This window comes from Miniopterus schreibersii, assembly GCF_964146895.1.
Source record: "Miniopterus schreibersii genome assembly, chromosome: 15".
Classification (NCBI taxonomy): Eukaryota; Metazoa; Chordata; class Mammalia; order Chiroptera; family Miniopteridae; genus Miniopterus; species Miniopterus schreibersii.
In genome coordinates, this window is record NC_138115.1 from 12,055,768 (window position 1) to 12,068,588 (window position 12,821).

Consider the following 12,821-nt stretch of genomic DNA (forward strand, 5'->3'; position numbering starts at 1 on the left):
AAATATGTGTTTTATATTAATTCTGTAAGCCATATATATACACACACACTCACACACACACACATATCTTCTGTCCTTTTCTGTATGTATTATATTTCACCACAAAAAGGAGTAAAAATACATGAAAATTTTAAAATTAAGACAACAGAAAGGGAAGGGTTTGGGTTTCAATATACATTCCAGTTGCTGGCTGAATATTCAGTTATTCCATAATAAGCTTACACATAAAAGAAGTCAGTTCCCTCCTCTTGGCCATCCTCCCTGACTTTAATAAGCCACACTGGCCAGCCAGATTATTATTTCAGGAACCAAGTAACAGAGACCACCAGAGAGAGAATACTTTATTATTAATGATTCTTAATGATACCACTTATGATGAGCATATTATGGGAAAGCAGGACCAAGCACTTCACAAGCTTTATTCCAATTAAACCCCACAACAACCCTCTCATAGTGTCCCAATTTTCAGAAGTTGAAACTGAGGTTTAGGCCACTATAGGATTTGCCCAAGGACTCTAAGGCTATAGACATAGAAAGTCAGGGTTCAAGTCCAGGCAATCTTACTCTGGAGCCCATATTTATCTTTACACTAAATTGGTGGGTCTCTGTTTAGAAATGTCCTCCCTGCTTAAACTCTAGCCAACTGAAGACAAGAGTTGTACAGAAAAGCTGGGGTGCAAGAAAGAGCCTACTCTAGCTTCTTTACAAACTTCAGGAAAAGAGCCAAGCATTTAGTGATTCCCATGTTGGGGGCTTTGTTAAGGTCACTCTGTCCACTCATTACAACCAGCCCTGAAGACACAGTGCTCTCCCTTGTGTCCCTGTGAAGCATCAGTTAGGGACTGAATATTTGCCTGACATCTAACACTGCATTCGATGGACAGGAGTGAATCATGGCTAGTCAACCTTGGGCCATCACACATTAGATGTTGCCTGGGATCAGTGAGGACTCCAGGGGCTCCATTCAAGATCCTTCAGCTGGGGCTTCCTCTGGAAGATAGATAGGGGTTTCACCAAGAGTCTGCAATTAGCTCTTGGATTTCAAAACATGTAGAAGATCGTTGAGAGATTTGAGCAGAAAATAGGATGGGCTTAGCAGATATTTTAATTTGGAACTGCCAATCTCATCCAAAGGCCACGGTCCTGGGCGTGTGACCCCAGCTTGGCCAGTTAGAGCTCTCCCCTGCCATTTGGTGTATGGATAGAAACATAAGCCCTTGAAGGGGCATGTAGACTTGAGGCTACTGACAATCATCCTGCTCATCACTTGGACAAGTCTGATGCAGGAGAAGACCACAGAGAGAAGGGAGAGGAACAGTAAAGAGAGGGCATGAATTCCTGTGTCTGCCCATCCTTTGCAGTTACATGGTCTGTAAGTCCCTTTACTCCCAAGGCTCATTTGAAATGGGGTCTCCTTACTTGCCATCAAGGGTCCTGGTCACAACAAAGGTACAGACTGCTTGCCTCCTGGAGGACATTTTTAACCTTGAGGTTCTAGAACTCAATCACCAGCTATTTGTTGAGATTCCACTTTGAGCCAAGCACGGTCTGAGAAACAGTAGGGGAAGTTTACCTCCACCCTGGAGGAGCTGATGGTGGATCTGAAACCCTAAGACTGAAGCCTGGACAAGCAAGCGTGTGTGAGTTCTGGGCAAGTCGGCAGCACAGTGTCAACGGTACCTGTGACCAAATTGATTTCTCTGCCGTATCCCACCATCAAGTAGTTGACTTTGTGTCAATTTTGTCTAACCCCCATGCCCACACACAATTACATGCCCTCTAAGAGCCACCCCGAGGTCTAGGATTAGCAATCAATTTTAATGCGTATTTAAGAGATTTTTCAAACTGTTCAAGTCAGTGTGTAAGATGAAAGATCACGTAATAATTAAAGCATTAAAAGAACCCAACTGAGGATTCCCTTTCCGCCAGCAGATATCTTTAGGTCAAGAAGGTCTATAAAAACCGCCAGATCATTTTAATTCCTCTAAGACAGGCAAAAATGGCTTTGAATGTAATTAACTGCTCTGTGCAGGTTTCCTCTGCTAAACTCCACATCTCACTCCAGTGGGGCCCACAAAAAGTTTAGAACTGTTGGCATTCTGAGCTACAGACTGATGGTGGGGGCTTGCTTTGAAGTGAAAGCTCATGGTGTTGCTTGAATCACTTTTTAATTAGAAGTGATAAGCTCGGTCATAGCTCCAGGACAGGGGCGCTTTCTGCCAGGCAGGCTGGCCCTGGCGCCGCGGGGCGCTGGCTGCTCTGAGAATCTGCCCCTCTGGCGGCCCCTGCAGACTTCAAAGCCCTCAGTGTGGAACAAGGAATATGCCTAATGTAATAAATCAGCATTTATCTCAGACGCCCCATCAAAGTTTCGCGTTATCACTCTCCTCTCAAGTATGTGTTATCTATGGAGGCAGGTTTGTTTGTTTCTTTTAAGGTGGCAGATCTTGTGTGTGGTTAATTCCTTTAATCCTTTAAAAGACTGAGACTCGACGGTGCAAATTTAAAAGAAACATATTTTCAGTAAAACCTAATAACTCCCTTTGTTCTGGGTAAGCTTTCATGATTCTGCAGTTAAAAATATAACGTCTCCATATAGAATATCATAGTCAGCTGTTGAGTATGTCTCTTATCTACACCCTCAAACTCACCACAGGTCATACAAAAGAATGGACACATTAAAATGGGAAATGAAGACTGTGATCCTTTAAAATGGGAAGCCAGATCATGTCCCTCCCCCATACTTTGGAAAGGCAGCCAGGCAGGGCCCAACCGCTTGTAGCGCCAAGAAAGGACTAAGAAAATCGAGACTGATTTCCCGCCCCCCACCCCACGCTCCCACTTCCACCTTCCTTGCTGTTAGCAGATCACTTCAAACAGCTCCCACCTCGGCCCTGGCACCTCTCGTCCCCCCGTCTGGAATTCTCTCCTTGCATTCAGCATTTAACTCAAATGTCACCTGCCTGGAAAGGCAATCTAAACTGGTGCCCCTGTTTCTTTCAACACCTGAAACTTGCCTATTTTCCTTCACAGTGTTCACCACCATCTGCTACCATATTTTAGATTTGTTTGTCTATATTTTCCACCAGCAAGTAAGTGTCCAAGGACAGGGCCATTGTCTCTAGCACTTAGAACAGCTCCTAGCATATCATGGGGGCTTAGACACCCTTGCTGAGTGAATGAGTGAGTGACAATAATTGAACCTTCTTTCACGTCTAGACCTTTCTCTAGGCCAGGTACTATGCTAAGTGCCTTACTTGTATCATATATTTTCCCATTTCGCAGATGATGGAACCAAGGCACGGATAGGCAAAGTAACTTAATCAAGATTACACAGCAAATAGTCACAGGCCTACCTTGAACCCAGAGCCCATGTTCCTAAATACTAAATTAACTCTTTAGGCACTTCTAGAGCCCACCCCAGAGCCAGGCCCCAGGATATTGTCACAGCAGCCCTGTCCAATAGAAACAGAATATCAGCCACATGTCATTTTAGATATCCCAGCAGCCACATTAACCAGATTAATGTTAATAATATGTTTTAACCCAGTATAAAATATCATTTCAATACCTTTATAATATAAAATATTATATAAATTTTTACTGGGTTATTTTACATTCTTTTATTGGACTAAGTCTTTGAAACCTGGTAGATATTTTACACTTCTCGCACATCTCTGTTCAGACTAGCTCCATTTTTTAGTGCTCATTAGCAATACATGGCCAGTGGCTGTGTATTGGACAGCGCAATTGTGAAAAGAGGTTCATCTCTGGAATGAAGTGGATCTGTGTGAGCTTTTCTCAGCTGTGAACCGGGCATGTGGTATCTACTTCATGGGGTGGACATGAAGACAAGGGGGTTTCCATCCATAAGACTGTGCACCCCCCTTAGCACAGGAGCTGACTGATAGATGCTCTGGACAGATGGCTTTTCCTTCCCTCCGGGAAAAAAGAATCTGCTGAGCACAGCCTTAGGGCCTCTCTCTTCACTCGTTAAGCCTTTTGAGCCAGTGCCTCTATTTCCACTGTCTGCCATGAGTGGGAGGAGGTCTCCAGTGGGAGGGAGGACCCTGGCTTGAGTCCTGTCTCCTGGACCATCTGGCTGAGCTTTGGAGAATAGGGGAGCCCCTAGATCTCTTGTAGGGCACATTTATAATGGTTCTGCATATCCTCAGGGGCTCCTTCCTGGAAAATATTAACCCCTAAGTCCCAAAAGTGAGCAATCAGCTATCTCTCCCATCAGTCAGCTTCCATGTCCCTACTGAGCATCTTTGGGCTGGAAGGGAGTTTAAAGAGCATATAATTCAACCTATTGTTTTACAAAGGAAGACAGCGGTCCAGAGAACAGATATAACTTACCCAGGCTCACATGGTGACAATACAGGCATAACCTGGACCCGGTGTATTTGCAGACCCTATCTGAGCACACGTGGAGGCAGAGCCATAGAGATTCCCAGTACGGATGCCTCTGTGAGTGATCGCTCATCTCCATTTTTTCATAATCTGCATTTCATTCTAAGCACCAGAATCTCAGAATCTCGGGACAAGCAGGCTGGTATGAATTACCCTCTATTCCCAAGAGCCTTCAGTTGTGTTTTCTTGCCAGTTTTCAACCCTTGATCAATTGGCCCCAAGTAGAACTTGAATGTAATTCAGATTAGCCTATTTGGGAGTAGCTGCAGTAAACCATGACTTATTTGACCATCAATTTCATGCTCAAAATATAGTATTAAAGATTTCATCTTTGTGTGTTTTTATTTATGAAATGCCCTGCTCTGGGTGATAGACTTTTATCCATTAGCCTAAGGATTTTTTAAAATTGTAATATAAGCTCACATACAAAACAAAGACAGCAGAGAGCTATATCAAATATATAAATTTCAGTACCTTTTAAATGGCCGAAAGGAAACATTATAATCGCCCCATTCCTGTTAAATGTGCAAAACCCCGATAAATTTCCTAATGTGAAATCCTTGAGCATTTGTCTGTAATCCCTTAGCAAATGCACCTTTATTCAACTTCAGAGTTGTACGTACTCCAGACACAAGTGCCATTAATTAAATAACACACTCAGCAAACTCTCAGAGCCATTAATTATCAAAGGTAGCCCGCTCCATGCTTGGCTCTAAAATCCTATTACCCAGGCGCGCACCCTGGAGCCCAGGGACAGGCTGGAGGAAGGTGACCCTCAGAAGGGCAGGAAGCAGCTGTGGGACAAGGCCAGTGCCACAGCCCGGGTGCCGTTGACCTCTCCTTTGCCGCTGGGGGGCTGTGAAGGGAGAGAAAGTGCTTCCCGTCCTAGGGACTTTTCAAAATTAATTGCTCTCCTAAAAGACGCAAGTAAATATAAAATAATCCTTTTTCATTTCAACTGAGTCTCGGGGAAAAGTAATATAGCTGCAGATTTAGAGACAAATACAGCCTGTTCTTCACCGGCTCCCCCAGAACACCTTTTGGGGAGAGTGCTGGAGGAGCAGAGGCGGGAGCAGAGACAGGGCCTTGCCGGCTCCCAGGCCCACAGGCACATGCTTGGGGGAGCCCGGGTCTCCCAGGCTGGGCCTCCGTCCGGCCTCCCCCACCCAGCCTCCAGGCCTATGCAGCGTCCTTTCCCAGGACACCGTGGGATACAGGAGGTCATTAGCCCCGTGGGGCTGCTGTAAGTCACCACAGCTACGAGTTTGGGGGCCACCTTTCATGTCTGATGTATTCCTTCAAAGAGAACACAATGCCGAGCCTGTGGCTGCCCCGCACAGGGCAGCCCCAGTGTCACTGCAGAACAGAGGTCTGCGTCTCCCCTTCTGGGGGCTTCGCTACACAGTGCCCAGAGCGGCGGCCTTTCCCTCTGGGGCATGAAGCGGGAGGGTTGGGAAACAGACCCTGTTTAACAGGAAGTTTAACGCTTTTCCATCGCAAGAAGCTGTGCTATTAATCAGCATGTGCAAATGTCACAGAGAAACAGCTGTGAGTCGGAAACCTTGCTGGGAAGTCACCCTGCTCCCTGGATTGCAGCCCCGGGGCCCTGGGTTTCTGGCCACTGCACTTGGGGCAGCCCTTCCTGTCTCTAGACAGAAGGACAATCGCGTTGCCGTGGAGACACTAATCAGAGTGGCTCTCTGATCCTTGCCGTCTCCCCCACCTCCGCTTTTACCCACTTTCTGTAAGAGATTGCCGCCAGCGGATTCTGCGGTCCAATTTCTGATTCCAGTTTATTAAGAAAAAGCTGAAAAGTAGAGGTCAGGGGTGCCTGCCCTTAGAAAATTGCTCACCTTGTTTGTCGTGTGAGCAGAATAACTTTCCAGGCTGTCTGCCTCAAGCCTGCTAGGAGCTAAGTTACTTTTAAAAGAAGGGAGTTGTTACAGAGGAGTTTTGTTATGTTGGGGGATGTGGTTACTTGGTTCTAAAACCATTTCCATGTCAGCCCTTCTTGTGGGCAAGAATCATGCCTGCGATGGACAGGACTTGTCCTGGCTGTGTGGCTCTGCTAAGAGTGCAAAGACAGACAACCTCACTGGAGGCTGAATTTTTGCGGCTGAACCCTGTCTCCAGCATCTGCATTGCTTCGTAGCATTTAGAGTGTGTTTGGGGAGCACGCTTTGGAGCAGGGTCAGGAAGGAGAAGTCTTGGATCTTCTCACCGTCACATCACACTCAGTGATTCCCCTCCAGGGGCCCAGCCCACACGGCAGGCTGGCTAGATCGGACTCTCTGGAGTTGGGATGGAGGAGGGCATTTTTTTGGACCTCCCCAGGTGAAAAACACGGCCTTAAGGAAACAAGAAAAGCCTGTTGTTTTGTGGTCCCAAATCTGCCTCTGACACTCTCTCAATTTAGACTGACTGAGCAGCTCCACCCACAGTCACCTACAGAGGACAGACACATTGGTCTCTTTTCTCAGCTTCGAAGCAGAAGCTTTGCTTAGAGGAATGGAGCAGGAGGCAGGAGCCTCCTCCATATACACACTTCGTAAAAGATAATGCAGAGGATGGTTGGCTCTGTTGAAAACAGGGAGCTCTGCCCCATTTTTCTGTGGAGAAAGACTTTGTCAAGCCCAATGGCACCTGCATGTTCCAGGAGAAGTCAGGTCGACTTCAAAGACTTTCAGGGAGAGATAAGTGAGATCACTGCCAACTACACAGCAAAGCATACTTAAAACTCATTCAGACATTTTTATTTCCCTTGCAAATGCAAAGCTGCTCTCTACAAAAATATCTTAACTGTTCAGAGCAATGGCACTTCCCTTCTGCCTTCGCCCCCTGCTCTGCAAAGCAACCCCCTGAAAAGTAGCTTCATTGCAGACCTGTCATTTCTCCAGCCTGGCCTTGCAGGGGGAGGGGCCCACTGTGTTTGTTAGGAACTTAGAAATATTTGAAAAGCACACGTTCAGCCCCATGTTCATCACCAGTCAAACCTCAGGTATCCTGAGCTCTCTGTTCCCAAAACCCCAAAAGCCCACATTTTCGGGACGGCGTGCCTGGCACCTGGTTACCAACTGCACTGCCTCGCCCTGTGCCAGGTGGGCTGGGAGCATCCTGAGGATCTCATCCCTCGCTTTGTGCTCCCTCCTCCGACACTTATTCGCACGTCAAAGAATACTTTTATTGATCTGCCCGGGTAGCATTGAAAACGCTGCTGTCTAAGGTAGTATGGAAGGAAACCAGAGACAGGAAGAGGGTGTGAAGTCGGCCAGAGGGTGGGGAAGTATGTATGTTGCCCAGAGGCACTCTCTCCAGTAATGAGGCCGAATCCCCCCAGGAGCTAAGTGCTGACATGCACTTGCTTTGACACTCAGGGGTCTCTTGCCTGCTGGTTCCCAACGGGCAGTGCAATAGAGAATAAATCATCATCATGACAACAACAGAGCCTCACATTAGGGAGCACTTATAAAGTGCTTTCCCGTGCTAACCCCCTCAGCTCTCCCTGCACCCCCGACAGTGTCTGTTTCACTTGCAGAGGGACACACAGCAAGTGCGTGACGAGGCCGGACTTCAGGCCACGTCCTGTCAGAGTCCACATGGTCCCTGGCTGCCCTCCGGCAGGAAAGCAAGCTCTGCTTCCCACAAGTGTGCAGGCTAGTGAGAGAAAGGAAACCGCTGGAGACAGAGCCTTAAGAAGCCAGGTCCACAGTGTGGATGTCCAGCTGTGTGAGGGCTGGGCTGCAGCAGCTCAGTAAGGGGGCTGAGAGCGAGCCCGCTCGGGTATGGATAGGGGCACTGCGGAGACTCAGAAATCACGGGGCTGGAGTCAGGGAGGGCGGGTGTGGGAAATAACAGAGGGCCACAGTGTTCAAAAGACCAAAAATAACACCGAAGGAAACTTCTCGCAGGACATAAATCTGCCCTGGACAGGCGAGGCGGAGGAAAGAAGGGCACATCCATTTCCAGGCCTGCACAGGTGCCTCTGACTCAAAGTCAATAACCGTTCAAGGACAAGGGTGGTGATGAATGATTGGGATATGACCTGTGTGTCCAGACCAGATGGGTGGTGCTGGGCACAATAGGGGATGGTCCCAATGTCACAAAGGAATGAGACAGGCCCCCTCCTCCAGGGGGTGCAAATTGACTGGTGCATACACCCCCCCTCTCCACCCCTCACAGACCTCAGTGGGCCTAGGGGGAAGCGGGTCTTAAGCTCAGATGTAAAGGTCGAAGCAGAAGTGATTCGAATCCCATGTTCTGGATCCTAGAAGGGGCCAGAAGCAGTTCCAGAGAGAGGCCTGCCTGCCCTTTGCACTCTGACTGGGTTATGAACTTATAGGAGAAGGTAGTGTAGACTCACGGGAAGCACTGTCCATGTGCTCGAGGTGGAAATGTGTGTCCTGTGCTGTCACCTGGGGGTGCTGAATGGGCCCACGTCGGGTGCCCTGGAACTCACAGTGGAACTGGCAGGCACCGCCAGTCTTTGCACCTCGGCCTCCCAGGTGTGTTGTACCCAAAGCCACAAAAAGTAAAAAGGCATTTAAATTTCCCCTGAAGTCCCCTGCAAGCACTGAAGGAGAAGTCCATTTGTGCTTCCCAGCAACATTCCTCAGCATCTCTTCCTACATCACGCCCGGGCCAGCTGCCGCAAACATCTCCCGGTGCCGTTTCAGTCTTCCCCAAATTGTATGACATCTGGCCCACAAATTCCTCACCCTTCTTCCCCTCCTCCTGAACCTTTTCTTTGCTGTAACCCTCTGCCCTTTCCAGTGGCCCCAAACCAGGAGCCCCAGCTGGTCCTGACCACACCCACTTTGCTGACACCTTCTACTGAAGCCCAGAAGCCAAGGCTCCAACAGGTTCTCCTTTCCAAATAAGATTAATCCCCCCACACACACACACACACACTACACACACACTGCCACCACCTTTTCTATTTTATGAGAAGAAATGATTTGGCCCTGAAGCAAAGCTGATTCAGCCTACAACACACTAGCTCAATAATTCCCAAAATGCAGGGGCTGAGAACCTCAGACTCGTGTGGAGAGCGTGTTAGGACACACTCTCCAGATTCTTGGGCCTCCCTCCAGACATGTTGAGTCAGAAGTTGGGGAAGAGACTCGGGAATGTGTGTTTTAACAAGCTCACCAGGTAATTCTGACAATGGCTATGTTCGAGAACCTGTTCTTACCTAGTTAATAAAGGTCTGAAATGGCTTCAATTGTATGTACGCCTTGTGTCCATAAAGTAGCCTCTTAAGAGACCATGCAGATGACTTCTGGGTTGTGGGCTGTGGGCATAATCTGTAGACTACATGGGGATCAAGAGGGGACAGACACCCACCTATTTTGCAGAATCTCCCCACAACTATATGGCTTCTTGTGCACTGTTAATGGCAACCTAACAGATTAGCAGTAAGCAAACTTACACTTTATTTATTGCCATGACTGAAAAATTGCTATCGCTCTAAGTGAAATGTCTGTTTTTATGTCCCGTCGTTTCCAGGCATGAGAAGTAACTCGAACAAATCCCTAGGCATAAGGAAACGGGCCCCTCTCCAGGACTGCGGCATTGGAAATGAAGCTAAGCAGACTTTATTACATCCTACAGTTCTGCACCTTCCGCACAGCATTTTATTACACTGCGAAGCCACGTGTTTCAATCACCATGACTGACAGGCCGGCTTCAAAGAGCGGCATCTCAGCCCTGCCGCACCCTGGTCCATGTGCTTAGAACAGAACCCTCCTAACGTGTCCCTGGGCCTGGATGGAAATAAAACGGTAGTTAAAATATGTATCTCGTGTCGTGGCTAACTTAAAAATTGGTATTTGGGGGCCTCTGAAAGGCGCAAGGGAGGAGTCGATCTCTCGGACCCACTGCGCACTGCAGACCAGGTGTGTCAGGCTGAGAGGCTCGCGGAGTCCCCACCCGGTCGGGAAGATGCGAGAACAAGAAACGGGCGGCCCTCCCGTCTGCGGCCTCCGCGGGGACGCAGGGTGGACGTGCTGCAGGTGGCAGAGCTACCCCGAACCGCAGCATGCAGTGCGGCATCAGGCGCCACCCGGTGGTCTGAGGGGACGTAAGGAAGGGACCGGAAAGGCCCTCAGTGCTGTCCTGGCAAGCCAAGCGCACCCGGCCCAGAATAACCAGAGTCTTTGAGGAGGAGGCCCTTCCTCCGCCCAATACGTTAATAACAGGGGGATTAGAGTTTATAGAGAAACATGAAATCCCCCAATAGCTCTGCTACAGAGAACCAAAAGCCGAAATGTCCTATTTCATGAAAAGCCTCCTAGAGAATCCGTTTGGCCTATGGGCCACTCCCTGAACCCGACACCATCACCGACGTGTTGTTTCCTGTGACTTCTGCAACAAATGGCACAGGCTGGTGCCCTCAAGCAACAGAAATGTGTTCTGTCACAGCTCTGGGGTCCAGACATCCGCACCCAGCAAGGCCGTGCTGCCCCCAGGGGCTCGGGAGCACTGTCCTAGAGGCAGTGGCTGCCGGTCACCCGTGGCATCTTTTCTGTCTGCCTCAGGCTTCACATCTCTCCACTTCTCTCTGTGCATCGCTCCTCTGTGCATGTCTTATAAGGACACTTGTCATTGGATTAAGGGCCCACTCGGACAGCCCAGAATGATATCCTCAAGATCGTAATATCCTTAACATAATTACATCTGCAGAGGCCCTTTTCCAAAGTAAGATAACATATCTATTCAGCCCGAGACTTGGGACATTGGCCTTTGACTGTTTCTGATCCAGGATAAGTCAACAGACGGAGTATGACTGACTTGCATCCCATTTCAAATCTTTTTATTTTTTATTTTTGGTTAATCCTTACCCGAGGATATATTTTGTTCCATTGATTTTTAGAGAGAGTGGAAGGGAGGGAGGAAGGGACGGAGGGAGGGAGAGAGAAACATAGATGAGAGAGACACATTGATTGGTTGCCTCCTGCACACACCCCGACAGGAGCCATTTCCTTGACCGGGAATGGAACGCACGACCCTTTGATGCCAAGGTCGACGCTCTAACCACTGGGCCACACTGGCCAGGGCTTCAAACCTTATACATCTTTGTCAATGCCCTGTTTATTGACAATGATTGGAGATGCCTTCTTGAGGCTGGGAAGCCCCCTGGTTCCCAAGCCTAGTCTGGGATGCTTCTTTCTTAGCTGGAAGTAGAAACTACTCCCATGTGAACAGGATGTGCTAAGAAGATAAAATGCCAGTGAGGGAGGGTGGCAAGTACTGGTGATTTCACCAGCTTGAGTGCTGCTGATTTATGGACCAGGTCAGACGCTGATCCCATCTCAGTTTTAATAGCAAATGCCACCAGGATGCCTGGCCCCTGCCTCTGAGGCTAATTCCACGTCACTCATTGGCTTTCAATCAAAGAAATGGTCACTGACGATATGGTGAGTTGAGTCATACTGCAAGCCCACCTGTGGTTTTGTTTCCACTTTGTCTGTGCAGTTAAAACCCTACAGGAGCCTCATTTCTGCCTGTCCACCCCTCAGTTTCCTCATTTCAGGCTCTTTCTGTAAGTCTGCCCTGAATCTCTCCTTCCAAGCCAGCTCCAGGAGCCCATGCTTAGCTGGAGGTCATGATGGCCCAACATGGACTATTTACAGGGCCTTTTAAAGGATATGTTAAGACCTAACAAAGCCACCAGAAAGGAATATGGGGAAAAAACAACTATGACTCCCTTTGCTAAAGTGGGTCTGGCTGAATTGAGAAAAGACAGAAGGCCAGGGAGAGCAAGGCTTCAGTGGGAACAGTGCCCTAGCAATAACCTTCCTTTTCTCTCTCAGTTCTTAGGCGTAAATACCTGTCAAGTTGTTTCTGTTTTCAGAGCTGGTCATTTTATGTAAACAATAGATAACTTGGAGATATGTTAGAAGGAAGGTGTCCTCTGTAGATCTTTGTGTGCTCACTTTTCAGACTCTAGGCCATTCCTCATCTTTATTGCTCCACCCACAACCAAAGTCCAAATGGCTGAAGAAAATGATACTCTATTTTTGGCAAGGAGCCTGAAAGAAACTTTTCCCTGGATCACCATCACCACAGCTCACCCAAAGCTCGAGAGCCATACTGATCAACCCGTCAGCTCCTTCAGATGGAAAAGGGGCTGAGTTTTGCTGAGCAGAAACCTCTCCCACCTGTCCTCCTCTGAGTCCAAGCTTGAGACTCGGGTCTGGGTGCGGACCTACTCCTTTCACTGGTCTGTACCGTCTACTGTACCTGCCCAACATGCTGGTAGAAGGTAGAGATGAACTTTTGTTGTATATTTATTATAGGTGCATTTGCAGATGTTATTTTAGTTAATCCACACAAGACCCTATGTGATACATGTGGAACATTTAAGCTCAGAAAAGTTAGGTGATGTGCTCGAGGTCACAAAGTTGGTA

At 48.2% G+C, this 12,821-nt stretch overlaps 1 protein-coding gene and 1 long non-coding RNA gene across 6 annotated transcripts in view; one reads left to right on the forward strand and one right to left on the reverse strand.

Annotated features, from left to right (window-relative positions):
• FHIT (fragile histidine triad diadenosine triphosphatase) overlaps positions 1 to 10,207 on the forward strand; it is a 1,252,819-nt gene extending 1,242,612 nt beyond the window's left edge. For all 5 annotated transcript variants that reach the window (XM_081159589.1, XM_081159593.1, XM_081159590.1 and 2 more), the window contains one exon: positions 9,919 to 10,207. The gene's annotated coding sequence lies outside the window, so the exon portion shown is untranslated. The remainder of the gene's footprint in view (positions 1 to 9,918) is intronic.
• LOC308567732 overlaps positions 1 to 12,821 on the reverse strand; it is a 569,384-nt gene that overhangs the window by 26,325 nt on the left and 530,238 nt on the right. The gene's annotated exons all lie outside the window — the stretch shown is intronic.